The sequence below is a fragment of the Stenella coeruleoalba genome (assembly GCF_951394435.1).
Source record: "Stenella coeruleoalba genome assembly, chromosome: 12".
Taxonomy (NCBI): Eukaryota; Metazoa; Chordata; class Mammalia; order Artiodactyla; family Delphinidae; genus Stenella; species Stenella coeruleoalba.
The window spans coordinates 14,924,830-14,938,999 of record NC_137158.1 but is presented as its reverse complement, the minus strand read 5'-3'; the positions used below and the strand labels follow the sequence as shown (position 1 = coordinate 14,938,999).

General features: G+C 40.9%; 1 protein-coding gene across 18 annotated transcripts in view; it reads left to right on the top strand.

The window, feature by feature from the left end:
• LOC307195169 (uncharacterized protein) overlaps positions 1-14,170 on the top strand; it is a 665,726-nt gene that overhangs the window by 423,768 nt on the left and 227,788 nt on the right. For 16 of the 18 annotated variants that reach the window (XM_079939118.1, XM_079939117.1, XM_079939116.1 and 13 more), the window contains one exon: positions 4,976-5,089. The exons of 1 other annotated variant lie outside the window; for it this stretch is intronic. The gene's annotated coding sequence lies outside the window, so the exon portion shown is untranslated. Of the gene's footprint in view, positions 1-4,975; positions 5,090-8,124; positions 8,203-14,170 lie in introns of all 18 variants that reach the window. One more of the 18 variants, XM_079939122.1, reaches the window with a different exon arrangement.

The following is a 14,170-nucleotide window of genomic DNA, read 5'->3' as shown; positions in this document are numbered from 1 at the left end:
AAACGATACTAAAAAAAATGAAAATGTGGACAAACAGGACCCTAGGACAAATGATAAAATCAAATCTATACAGACAAAATCACGCAAAGAAGCATACACATATACACTCACAAAAAGAAAAAGGAAAAAATATAAATATCTATATATATACAAAAAAAGGAAGAGAGCAAGAAAATCAGTAAACAAATCTACCTATGATAATTAGCTCTAAATGCTAAACTAAGATAAACATAAAACCAGAAACAAATTCAATGCAGAAAGCAAACCCCAAGTCTACAGTTGCTCCGAAAGTCCACTGCCTCAATTTTGGGATGATTCGTTGTCTATTCAGGTATTCCACAGATGCAGGGTACATCAAGTTGATTGTGGAGATTTAATCCACTGTTCCTGAGGCTCCTGGGAGTAATTTCCCTTTCTCTGTTCACACAGCTCATGGAGTTCAGCTTTGGATTTGGCCCTGCCTCTTTGTGTAGGTCACCCTGTCACTTTGTGTAGGTCACCTACACCTTTGTGTAGGTCACTTGTGAGGGAGTCTGTTCTCCATCCCAATAGGACGGGGTTAAAGTAGCAGCTTTAGGGGGCTCTGGCTCACTCAGGCCGGGGGAGAGAGTGGTATGGGATGCAGGGTGAGCCTGCGGCCACAGAGGCCAATGTGATGTTGCAACGGCTGGAGGCGCGCCGTGTGTTCTCCCGGGGAAGTTGTCCCTGGATCACGGGACCCTGTCAGTGGCAGGCTGCACAGGCTCCCCGGAAGCGGGGTGTAGAGAGTGACCTGTGCTCGCACACAGGCTTCTTGGTGGTGCAGCAGCAGCCTTAGCGTTTCATGCCCATCTTTGGGGTACGCAGCGATAGCTGCGGCTCGTGCCCGTCTCTGGCGCTCGTTCAGGCGGTGCTCTGAATTCCCTCTCCTCACACACCTTGAAACAATGGTCTCTTGCCTCATAGCAGGTCAAGACTTTTTCCCGGACTCCCTCCCAGCTAGCCGTGGTGCACTAACCCCTTCAGGCTGTGTTCACACAGCCAACCCCCAGTCCTCTCCCTGGGATCTGACCTCTGAAGCCTGAGCCTCAGCTCCCAGCCCCGCCTGCCCTGGCGGGTGAGCAGACAAGCCTCTCGGGCTGGTGAGTGCCGGTTGGCACCGATCCTCTGTGCGGGAATATCTCCACTTTGCCCTCCGCACCCCTGTGGCTGCGCTCTCCTCCATGGCTCCGAAGCTTCCCCCCGTCTCCACCAGTGAAGGGGCTTCCTAGTGTGTGGAAACCTTTCCTCCTTCACGGCTCCCTCCCAGAGGTGCAGGAAATGCCCCTATTCTTTTGTCTTTTTTGTTTTTCTTTTGACCTATCTAGGTACGTGGGGAGTTTCTTGCCTTTTGGGAAACCTGAGGTCTTCTGCCAGCATTCAGTAGGTGTTCTGTAGGAGTTGTTCCACATGTAGATCTATTTCTGATGTATTTGTGGGGAGGAAGGTGATCTCCACATCTTACTCCTCTGCCATCTTGAAGGTCTCTTGTGCTAGACGTTTTATGTTGATCTGCTTAGTTGTGTAAACGTGGTCCTCCATTCCTTCCATTTCTGCCTCAGTCAAGTGAGGGGATTAGTTACTTTAGCTCCTGTCCTTTTCTCTCCCTCAATAAAAGTCTTCCAATCTAGCTACAAGTATTGGTCTTTTCCCAGTTTCTGAACTAGGGACAGAATTGTCTGACCTTGTTTCTCCTCTTCTTTGCACTATTTCTTAGCACTGACTGCACACATGCACTTATGTCTTGTTTATCTACACTCACCAAGCAAAATAATATTTCCTCAACTATGTATTGATTTTTTTAGTTGTGGCAGGTAAGTAAAATCTACCAAACTTTCATTCTCCTATTATAGAGGGCTTTTGAAATCTGGTTTTATTTATAGACCCTACTTGCTGAAGAGTCATTAATATTTAATGGAAAGGCCATATGTGGCAATTAAGTGAAATTTATATTTTTAAGAGAATTTTAGAAAACCAATTAACCTATCAGTAATTTCTGAAGAGTTTGGAACTCAGGTCCTGGCAGCTTATTATAAAATCTTAATAAAAGGGGAAATAAACTCTAAACATTTTATATGCTATATAAGAAAAAAATGATCACTGAAAAAATGAAAAATCGGTGTTAAAGTTTAATGCCACTATTGCTGTTAAAAAAATTTATTTCTGTCTTCTCTCAGAATTGAAGACATACATTTTTGATCTGAAAAATATGTACTGATTTTTGTCTTTCTTTTGACTCACTAAAAGATGCAGAAACTGGGGCTTCCCTGGTGGCGCAGTGGTTGAGAGTTCGCCTGCCAATGCAGGGGACATGGGTTCATGCCCCGGTCCAGGAGGATCCCACATGCCGCAGAGCAGCAGGGCCCGTGAGCCATGGCCACTGGGCCTGCGCGTCCAGAGCCTGTGCTCCGCAACGGGAGAGGCCACAACAGTGAGAGGCCCGCATACCGCAAAAAAAAAAAAAAAAAAAAAAGTGCGGAAAGTGCCTTATTCTTGTGTGATTGAAATGGGTTTTAAAACACAGAGTTGACAACACTTAACAAGTGAATGGATTTGTGGCTTCTTTTCTTTGAAAAGTACATTCTGAGAATGATCAGTCCTGTGTTCCTGAGTGATATTACAGAAGTTAAGTCTTCCGACAGTGTGACTATCTGATGATATTTTTGAGTGAATGTTGAAGCTTTCTTTTCACTGAAATTTAGTGGTATATTCTTGTACTGTACTTGAATTACTTTGATCTTTGTGAAAATTTTTCCCCTACAATATTCTTTTATTTTTTGCAAATATAAAAGCAACTTTGGGCCTGAAGAAAAGAAAATTGTCTTATACAAAATGGCTGTTGAGGCAATGATAAAACATGACTGAAGAAAAAGTTAGGATCACCTTTAATTTCACCTTGGAAAAATGTCCTTTCAGCTGAAAATGAAGTCCATTGGATTTTGAATTGACAGATACCTTACCAGGGAACAGAAGAGTTAGGCTCCGAACAAATCTTGGTCATCTGTAATGGGCTTCCCAGTGGTTCCTCCTGGTATTGATATCTAAGAACCCCTACGAATTGTTCACTCACAGCAGATAGACACTTTGGCAGTGTTCTTTTGAGGATGCAGACGGGTTATAAATAGGCAGAAAGGAGCATTCCTCTCCTCATTCCTCTTCCACAGGATAATTTCTTCTGCTTTTACTGAGTACTACTTTTTTGTTTCTGTTTCCCTCTAACATATGTGGAAAGGTGTTGTGGAAAGTTCATTTTAGGGTGTGTGGCAGGGAGACCTGTGTTTGAATTCCTGGCTTTATCATTTTTATGCAGTATACACTCTTTGCTCTTTTGTTTCCTCGTGTGGAAAATGGAAAGATAGCCTTTTCATTATAGGGCTGCTGCTTGGATTAAATAAGGTATCAAACACAAAGAGTTCGTGTTTTGGCAGTGCATAAAAAGCAAAGGAAGCATATTAGCTAATCACATCCTTCTGCTTTCCTCAATCCTTACCTGGTTCTGAATGGGAGAAGATAGATGAACATGTTAAAGCATAAATTCAGCCTTATGAGGGAGCCAGCAAGGCTGTGTCTCTTTTTTCTCTAGCTGATGTTCTCTCAGCTTGTCCCTGTCATCCCCACATGGCAAGGCTGAAGTCTACCCATCCCTGAGGCCTCAGCTTAAATGCCTTTGTGTTTTGTTTGACTAAGCAAGGTTTGGTTTCCCATGATGGGCTCCTAAAATGATCTATACTTCTTTGTACACTCATCACAATTATAATCAATTGTGCAATTATTCCCTTCTACTCTATCAGCTCCTTGGGTCAGGAAACTATCTTTCTAGTTGAGCAATATATCAGCAATGCCTAGCATATTATGAGCTGGAAAGAGTTACTCGTTGAGTCAGTGTGCTGAAAAAGACAATGTCCAGGCCTCTGCTTTTCATTTGTCCATGCAAAGACTGGCGGGCAGTGTCCTGGTAGCTTAAGGGTCTGTTTTCTACTTGCATTCCCTGCCTTCTTACCTCATTTCCCTCACCAACTAGAGAAATTACTCTTTAATCATCTGGGGTAAGCAGATGAATCTCCAACTCAAGCATGCTTCTATTCTCGCTATGGAGATGGCATCCCAAGGTTTGCTCACCAGCAGTGTATTGAACTCTGCCTATCCTGGCATCTTTCCATCTCACCATTTCTCCCTGAAGTTCTTGCCAAAGCCCCATTTTTGTTGTTGTTGTTACCAGCGTAACAGCATATGTATCAGGGAAAACAACAAAATTCTCTCCACATCCTTTATATCTGACTCCTGAAAATAGAATGGAGTTATGTCTCCATGATCAATTCTGCTCAACTTTAAAGAACATGTGGGCCACAAACTCTCCCTGGGTAGACATAGCCTGGATTGTTGGAGAAGTCCATTCAACTCAGTTCTACAAACACACTCAGCGTCCCTGTGGCTTGCAATCACGTGCAAGTCATTGATCTAGAAAATTATGTTCTAGATTCCAGATCTAGGAGCTCTCAGGAGTTTCTTCTTTACTCTCAGAACATGAAGTTCTTACTCTGGAAGCAGAAGGATTTAGAAGTGGTTGGGTGGCAAGGAGAGTGTGAACTCTTGGCTACATGTTAAAAATGCATGGGGGACCAGTGATCATAGTGAAAATCCCAGCCTGTCTCAGTAAGACTGACTAATACTTTCATAAGATGTTTTACTTTTTGCAGATTACACACCCACTTCTTTATCTTTCTGTGTTCATCCTCAGCTCTCTTATACCCAGGGGAAACATCAATGTCACTAGCAACCTCAGTCTTTTCACTAAAGTCGAGGAAGAACTAAAGTTCAGTTACTTTCAGAACATGATCACTTCCAGTAGAACTGTCCATTCATAGTTTGTTACCACCAGACAGTGAGAAAACTACATTTTAGAAACTATATATATATATATTTTTCATATATACTCTTTATTTTTATTATTCTGTAGGATCCTAGCTCTCGGGGGTAAGGGAAGTGTGGAGGACTGGCTGAATTGGGAAGTGCTCGGGACGTGACTGATTCTCCTGTCTCAGCTCTACCAGTTATTAGCTGTGTGTTCACAGTACGTAAGTTATTTCTCTGTTCCTCAGTTCCCTAATCTGTAAATGGGGATAATAGTAGTATGTATTCCATAGGGTTATTCTGGCAGTTCAAATTAATACATTAATATGTGTCTAGTAAGAGCCTAGTAAATGCTAGCTATCGTAATTCATGTCATTGAGTTATGAGTGTGTTTTCTTCCACAAGGGATTTGAGTAGCTGTGTGCTCACTTAGCACTGGCAGGCAAATGATCACACAACTGCAAGGAGATCTCATGTAAATGTTCTAATGTATTCCAGCTACAGCCTAACAGTTATTCTTTTATTTAATTATAATCTGCATTACCACTTTTTAAGGTTCCTATCAAGATGTTAAGTGGTGTTAATAAGATAGCCCCAGGGTGGTATTTAAAGTAACATAACTTCTTTTAGCCAATACCTTTACAGTGCTTACAATGTGGCAATCACTGTTGTAAGTTTTTTCAAATATTAACTCATATACTTCTCACAATGACTCTGTGAGATAGGCACTATTATTATCCCCATCTTTCCATATGAGGAAGTATGTCAGAGAAGTTACGTGGCTTTCTCAAGGTCATCCAATTAATGGCAGAGTTAGACCAGCTAGAGAATGATGAGAGACAGCATAGCAGAGTGGTCACAAGAATGGACTCAAGTCACATGACCTAGGTGTGCAATTCTAGCTTTGCCACTGATGTGGAGAGGTCAGTTATCCTCTCAAAATGAAAAGAATGAATTACATGATATCAACATTCTGTGATTAGCCTTCTTTAAATATTTTTTCTTTTAAAAATTAATCCTAACTTAATGAGGAAACCAGAGCAAAGTAGCTAGGGAACATTAGTACCTGCGCATAAATCCTCAGGGGTAGTACAATTGGCGGTCAAGATTCCGATAGTAGATACCACATGCAGGGCAGCTGAGGAATGCAAAGTTACCTCACAGCCTTACTTTTATGTTGCATTTGTCACTACCTTTAATATGGATAAATCACTTTTGAAAGAACTACAGCAACCATGAAGGTGCCATATGTTAGATATACTATCTCTGCTGGTTACAAGTAAATGGCCAATGATATTTACACCATAAATATAGCCTGGGGCTTCCCTGGTGGCGCAGTGGTTGAGAGTCCGCCTGCCGATGCAGGGGACGCAGGTTTGTGCCCTGGTCCGTGGAGGATCCCACATGCCGCGGAGCGGCTGGGCCCGTGAGCCATGGCCGCTGAGCCTGCGCGTCCGGAGCCTGTGCTCCGCAACGGGAGAGGCCACAACAGTGAGAGGCCCGCGTACCGCAAAAAAAAAAGTGACCACAGCTACTGTCGTTCACTAAATCCTTACTCTGCATCAGGGATTTTTGTTAAATATCCATTGAATACCATTATCTCATTTAATCTGCACAAATCCCATGTGAATTAGACACTTTTAAAATCTTCATTTTGATGGTGAGGAAACTATGCTTAGAACTTTATTAATCATAGTTGCTTTAAATTTATTGCCTAATAGCAACACTGGGGTCTTTTCTGAGTCAAACTCATTTAATTGCTGTATCTCAGTGGGGTCTTCTCTCATTTTTTGTGTGTCTTGTAATTATTTTTTTATTGAATTCTGGACATCAAGGGCAGCACAGTACAGACTGAGCTATAGCAGTTTTACATAGAAATGTGTGTGTCTTCTCCACTAGGCTGTTAATCTGTTAGTATGGAGACTCGGGTCAGTCTAGTCACGAGTTCAGCTGATTTGGGATTTTTTTTGTTGCAGTTGTTAATGCAACTTGTTAAAGCAGAAATTTAATGTTTCTGCTTCACATTCTTCTAGCAGTACCTTAGGGTCAAAACCGCGTTGTATTTTTCTTTATATTCCTTATCCACCCTCAGCTTTAGCCTTCTCTGTTGCTCTTTCACCTGACAGGAGGTCTTCCATGTCCTTGTTCTTTCCAGTGATAGCCTGCTAGTACTTACTACTTTGTGTTTGTGATCCTGGCTTTAAGGGGCACGGGGGTTTTCTTTTATTTTGGTCCAGCTTCAAACTTAGACTAGCTTGGCCTCACAGTTGGAATTTTCTTAGCGAAACTGCCTCACTACCTAGGGAAGGCAAACTCTGCTATGGACCTATATTAGACCTTGCGTGGGAGAGAGTTTACTGCCCCTCCCACAGTAATAGGAGACCTATTATGGTCTGGCCCCAGGACAGTCTCTTATTCCTACTCCAGGGATACAGGTTATTTTTTACTTTTACCTTTTCCCAGCTTCATCTTCAAGTGTGCCCTCAAGTGGTGGTTTGTGTTGCGACTTCCCAGCAGTTCAGGGCTTTTGTTCCATGAAGAAGAAAGCTTTAAAAGTGGGGGTTTATTCCTTTTTTCTAATGGTGGATGTTCTCCACCATAATCCAGGCCTGCACAGCCATGAATTAGATGTTAGATGTTAGAATTAGATGTTCTCCACCATATTAGATGGAGAACATATTAGATGTTCATATAGAACATATTAGATGTTCTCCACTAATTCTCTAATTAGAATTAGAATTAGATGTTCTCCACCATAATCCAGGCCTGCACAGCCATGAGAGGGTTTCTGTTCTATCCAAATATGCCCGAATTCCTTCTCTGAGCTCCAGCAGAGGTCTGTGGCGAACAGCCTGCAAGTAGTATGAATGCCTGCTGTCTGTGGCGCCCAGGGATCCTATGCTCTTATGCTAGCCCATACTTGGACCTTAGAGAGTTCTTTAAAAAAATAGATAAATTCTTTTAACCTCTTGTATGGCACTGGTGTCTCTTCTTCCCATGCTCTGCCAGGCATGTTGCAGTGTTTGTGTCCTGTCTGCGTGGAGGCACCTGTCTTTCCTTGGATTCCAAGCTCATCGGTTGCCCTGAGAATCTCAGTTCTCTGATAGGTTCAAAAAAGTTATAATTTTGTAGTTTATCCAGCATTTTCTTGTTATTAGTGTGGAAGCAATGCTCTTTTCAACTTTCCACATCATAGGCGTAAGTGAAATTCCTAATTATTTCTTAAACTAATATTATATACCTGTCTTGGGATAGGTTCTTACAGATGTAAATAAGGAGCCAAAGGTTCAAGTGCAAGTGATTTACTAAGGAAGAACTCCCAGAAAAAGACAGGTAAGAGTGTGGGAGAAACAGGAAAAGGAAGGGAAAAGCGTGCAGAAAGGATACAATTTTGGTGACATCTCAGACTTCTTGATCCTTTGGTGAACTCTGGAGCACAAACTATACTTCAGAGTATATCCTGACTTGAGGCAAAAGAACTGAGTTTTGTAGTCCAATAACTGTGGGACACTAGCTGTGGGCTTCCCTGGGGTACAATGTAGAACACCAAGCACTTCTGATTCTCTGTTAATTTGCTCTTGTGTCCAAAGGTGAGCCACTAAAGAGGGCAGGTGTGAGCTACTTGCAGCAAAGCATGCGATCTTGAGAAATGCATGGCTGCTACAGTAACATACTGCTATATCAATACTAGTGAGTCTTAAATACTATCTTAGTAATTTCTGTTTCAGTGACATTGATGTTACATCTTTCATGTCTTTTATTTGCAACTTTTCTATATGCTTGCTTTAGTTGTCTCTTATGAGTTGTTCATTTCCTCCAATCTTATAATCTTTATCACATAACAGCTGAGTTTAAAATATTTACATTAATGGTGATAATAGATATATTTTATTCAATTCTACCATCTGAATTTAATGTTTCTGTTCACTATCATTTTTTCCATCCTTCCTCCCTCATTTTCTGCCTTCTCTATAGGACTCTATAAGTTATATATATATATATATATTTTTTTTTTAATTTGTTTTTATTTTTGGCTGTGCTGGGTCTTCGTTGCTGTGCACGGGCTCTCTCTAGTTGTTTTGAGTGGGGGCTACTCTTCATTGCAATGCACGGGCTTCTCGTTGCCATGGCTTCTCTTGTTGCGGAGCACGGGCTCTAGGCGCAGGGATTTCAGCAGTTGTGGCTCACGGGCTCTAGAGCGCAAGCTCAGTAGTTGTGGCAGATGGGCTTAGTTGCTCTGCGGCATGTGGGATCTTCCTGGACCAGGGCTCAAACCCGTGTCCCCTGCATTGGCAGGCGGATTCTTAACCACTGTGCCACCAGGGAAGCCCTATATTTTTATTTTAAGTAGAATTTTTAATTATTTAAATGCATAGCTAATTTTTTTTTCAGCCAAATTGAGATTTTCAATAGTTTCATCCTTTTTGCAAGCACAAGGTCCTAAATTCTTTATTTAATAAATACTTATTGAACCTAAATAGGTTCCAGGCACTAAGTCTTACATTCTAGAGATAAACAGAATCATCATGGAACATATTCTCATGGAAATGGCAAAGTTTAGTTATTTTATTTGTTTTTAATCAAATTCTATGATGTGTTTTATCTATTTCTGTGCACACCGATGTTCTTATATCTATGTTTTCCTCTAGATAGATTAACTATATAAAAATTAAATACAGGGCTTCCCTGGTGGTGCAGTGGTTGAGAGTCCACCTGCCGATGCAGGGGACACAGGTTCGTGCCCTGGTCTGGGAGGATCCCACATGCCACGGAGCGGCTGGGCCCGTGAGCCATGGCCGCTGAGCCTGCGCGTCCGGAGCCTGTGCTCCGCAACGGGAGGGGCCACAGCAGTGAGAGGCCCGCGTACCGCAAAAGAAAAAAAAAAAAATTAAATACATGGTTTACTTGTTAACTTGGTGATATTCTGTGAGTGGTAAACTTTTGATATTTGTGTGTCTAAATGTTTTTTTATTTTTCTTCAACTCTTGCAAGACAGTGTAGTTGATATAAAGTCCCAGACTGAATTATTTTCCTTCTACACTTTGAAGATATTATTCAGTATCTATTATTGTTTAGCACCTATTGTGAAAGTGGGAAGAATATGTTGTTGGTTTGCTATTCTTTTATGGGTAATGGGTCTTTTCTTTCAGATGCTTTTAAATACATTTTCTTTATACTTCTGTATTATAGTTCCACTATACTGTGCACTGATTTGGGTCTATTTATTTATCTCACTAGTACTCAGAGTGCAATCTCATAACTTGGTTCTCAAAATTATCTGTTTGTGTGTTTCTGCTCTGCTATTCCCTTCATTCTCTTCTTCTAGAACTCCTATCAGTCACAATTAAGCCTCTCTCAAAAGTGTTCTTTATGTCTTATACCTTTTTAATATTAAAAAAATGTATTAATCACTTTGCATTTTGTTCTGAATGAATGTCCTAATTCACTAATTCTCTTTGGGGTGTTGGCTAGATTTTAATATTTCTAATAGTTATGGGTATCAGTTATGTATGGCTTATAATAACCACTCCCTTTCTCCCCCAAACAAACTTTAGATTAAAGCAGTCATTTATTTCTTCATGATTCTTCAATTTCGCCTGGGCTCCACTGGGTGATTCTTTTTCTGATCTGGTCTTGACTTGTTCACACAGGTACAGTCAACTCAACTGGGGGGTGTGTTTCAAGATGGCTTCACTTACCCATCAGGCAGTTGGTACTGATGGTTGGCACGGGTGGCTTGCTGCTCATTCTTGTAACATCTCATCCTCCAGTTCGTTATGTTTGGCTTGTTCCTGTGATGAGGGAAACATTCCAAGAGGTTGAAAGCAGAAGTTGCAAGCCTTCTTAAAGCATAGACTTCACAAATTTACACAGCACGATTTTCCCCAAAGTTTATCGGTTAGAGCAAAAACAAGCCCAGCCCAGAATCAAGACAATTAGATTCTACCTGTTAATGGGAGAAGCTTCAAAGGCATATTTCAAAAGGGTGTGGACCGAGATGAGTGTGATTTGGGGGAGGGGCATTATGGCAGCAATCTGTTATAGCACCCACCACCTAGACCAAATGGCTCATGTTTTTCCCATATGCAAGATATACCTAGTTCCTCCCAATAGTCCCACAATTTTACATGACAGCATCATTATCTGTGACAGATTAGGTGATAGATGAGACTCCCCATCTGCAACTCTTCAAGTACAGGCACTCTTGATCTGGAGACTTGTAAAGTTAAAAAGAAATTATTTACAACCTATAACCCAACAAACATAGTAGTAAGACATGGACAGATTAACTACAATAGACATACCTAATGAAAAAGGGGAGAAATAGAATGAGGAAGAGAGCAGTCCCTAGACCATAGCAATTCTGAAATCTAACTGTATGCATTTGTCAGAGCCTCCCTTTCCAGAGTAAGGAAATGAACCATAGCAAAGGCCCGATTTTTCTGTGAAAGGCATTCTCGGCCTGTTTCCTGACCATAGACATTTGAGATCCCAGAGACTTCTTTGTATTTTGAACTACTCTACTCTCTATAATTGAGCCTGTTATAACTTCCTCAAAAAGATTTTGGACTGGTTATGAATCTAATTGAGATTTGCTCCATGCCCCAAAAGCCACATCCATGATTCTTTTAAAATAGACCTCTAATTACTTTGAGCCCTATGTGAGGTTGTTGTGAGATAATATCTTTAAGATTCTTAGAAATTTTCCTCTAACTCTGAGGATTTACTGGGCACTCCCATAAATCTCTCTGTGTTCTTAATTGAAGGTCTTAGAGCCACACTCTTAACTTGATCTTTACTCTGAGACCGTAGCTGAAAAGTCTAGAAATATGAAATGGTTTTATTTTATAATCCAGCATAATTTATTTTATAATCCAGCGTGTCTTGGTTGTTTATATTTCCTCTAAATTACACTTGTCAGATGAATGGTTCTTTCTTTAGCTCGTCTCTCTCATTCCATATTTATCATAGACAGACACAAAAAGCCAACAGTCATTTTCAACATCCTGCCTGGATATCTCCTTGGACAGATTGATTCGTTCATGGAGAACTCTTTCTATCATCCCAGCTATTGAAGTCTTAAGTTTTGCCAGTAGTTTTGGATCACTGATCCCCATCTTTCCACAAAGAACAGTTTCTCAATGTGTTTCTATTTAACACTGATGGTTGCTTCACTGTCTTAAAGGGTTCACCCACCACTTAGTCCCAAAGCCAATGCCAAGCTTTTAGGGTTTTGTTACGGCAGCACCTGATTTGTAGGTGCCAGTTTTTGTGTCAGTTCTTAGTTTCTGCATAACAAACCACTTCCAAATTGCAGGGCTTAAAGCAACAACTGTTTGTTGGTTTAATTTAGCTCGGGCTCTGTCAGGCAGTTCTTATGCTGATCTTGTATGGGATCATTCATGTATGGTTTTGTCTTCTGAAGCTTCACTGGGATGGATATTTCAAGTTGGTCTCAATTCCGTGTCTGGCAGTTGGTGTTGGCTGTTGGCTGCAGCTTTCTGCTTCTTCTCTACATGGCCTCTCACCCTTAGAGCCCAGAACTGGCTTCTTCACATGATGAAAGATTCATTCAGTGATAGAGAAAGCAGAAGTTCAAGATCCCTTAATGACAAGCTTAGGAAGTCACACCATGTTGCTTTTGCCATATTCTGTTAGTCAGTGCAAGCCTCAGAGCCAGGCCAGATTAAAGAAGTGGGAGACTGTTAAGGCACTAATTTTTAATAGAAGGAGCAGGGAAATCATATTTCAAAAGGGTGTGGAATGAGGGGGTTATGATTCATTGAGGGCTGTTATCCTAACAATCTACTAGAGTGTTTATTACAATGACTATATTTTTATAGCATATTTCTAGTGGATTCTTTTAACATTCACTATGTTTATTTCATACAGATTTCCTCTGATTTTGTTGAACATTTTCTTCTTAATTTTTAAATCACTTTTGTATGTTAATTTATAATTTAAAGCACCCTAAAGATATTTACTTTAAAATGTTTATCAAATACTTGAATGAATTGACTTCATATGCAGTGATTTAATGTTCTAGTGTGGATTTCTGTTTGCTTTTTTACTGATGTGCACATTTTTCTTCAAGCAATTCTAAAGTTTTATTTGCAGCTTATTTTGATTAGAAAGGATTCTCTCTCTCTTGCTCTGCGTGCTCTCTCTCTCTCTCCTCCTTTCTATCCCCATCGCTCTCTCCCTTCCTACTCCTTCGTGATTTCTGGCTAATGGTTGGCCTGAACCGTGTTCCACGCGATCAGCATCTAGAATAGGTCTATCATTTTGCTTTTTCTACTTTGCGAAGATTGTGGATCCAACTATTTACAGAGTCAGTCCTGGTTTATTTCTTGTTTATGAGGCTGTGTTTATATCCTCCCATCTCTACAGCCCGCATGTTCCTACAAGCCCTAGTCACAGAGAGCCATCAGCAGCAATTGTTCTTAGCTTCTTTCTTTAAGTCATGAGTCTAAATTAGACTCCAGGCAGACGAAGGACTCTTTTGGTCTCTATTGACCATCTATAACTAAATTTCAGTCTACTACTACCTTCTCGCAAACCCGAGATTCAGCAGGCCTCTGCCTTCATTCTCCTCACTGCTTTGTGTATATGTTCCTTTTCCAGTTTACAGAAGTTTATCTTTTTCTAAAGGTTGTTTGCTCTTTTGCTTTTCTCTTTTCATATTTTATTTATTGCTACTATGTATGTGGATTTACTACACCAATTTTACCCCATTTGTTCTTAGCACTTCCCTAAATTCAGAAAAAGAAACATATGTTGCACCAATGTATAAACATTATTTAAATTTAAGCTGACATTTAACAGAATCAAACCCTTTGTCTCTTGAGTGATGTTGTTACCGACTCCAAGCTCACTCTGCTTGCCGCATAAGAGGCCAGTAAATCAGGAGATGAGGTGTTGAGGTAAGGAATGGCAGACCGAGAAGATGGCAGGCTAGTGTCTCAAAAAGGCCATCTTATCGGGGTCTGGATCCCAGTTTCTTTTATAGAACAGAGAGGGGGTGGAGGTGAGGAATTCTTGCAGATATCTTCTGGAATGGCCAGCCTTGGGGAGGGGATGTGTTAATTTCTTCTTTTTTGCGGCCATTCACAGGTGGACAGGGTCAACATGTTTTTTACCTGAACAAAGGCACTTTGATTTAACACTCAGGCAGAGGGGCAGGGTTCCCTGAGGCAGGCCATTATGTATAGACAGTACCTTTTAGTGAACAAAAGCAACAAAGCAACAAGCAAAGAAAGTAAAAGAAACAGAGGCAACAGGTAGTCAGATTTTGTTCTTC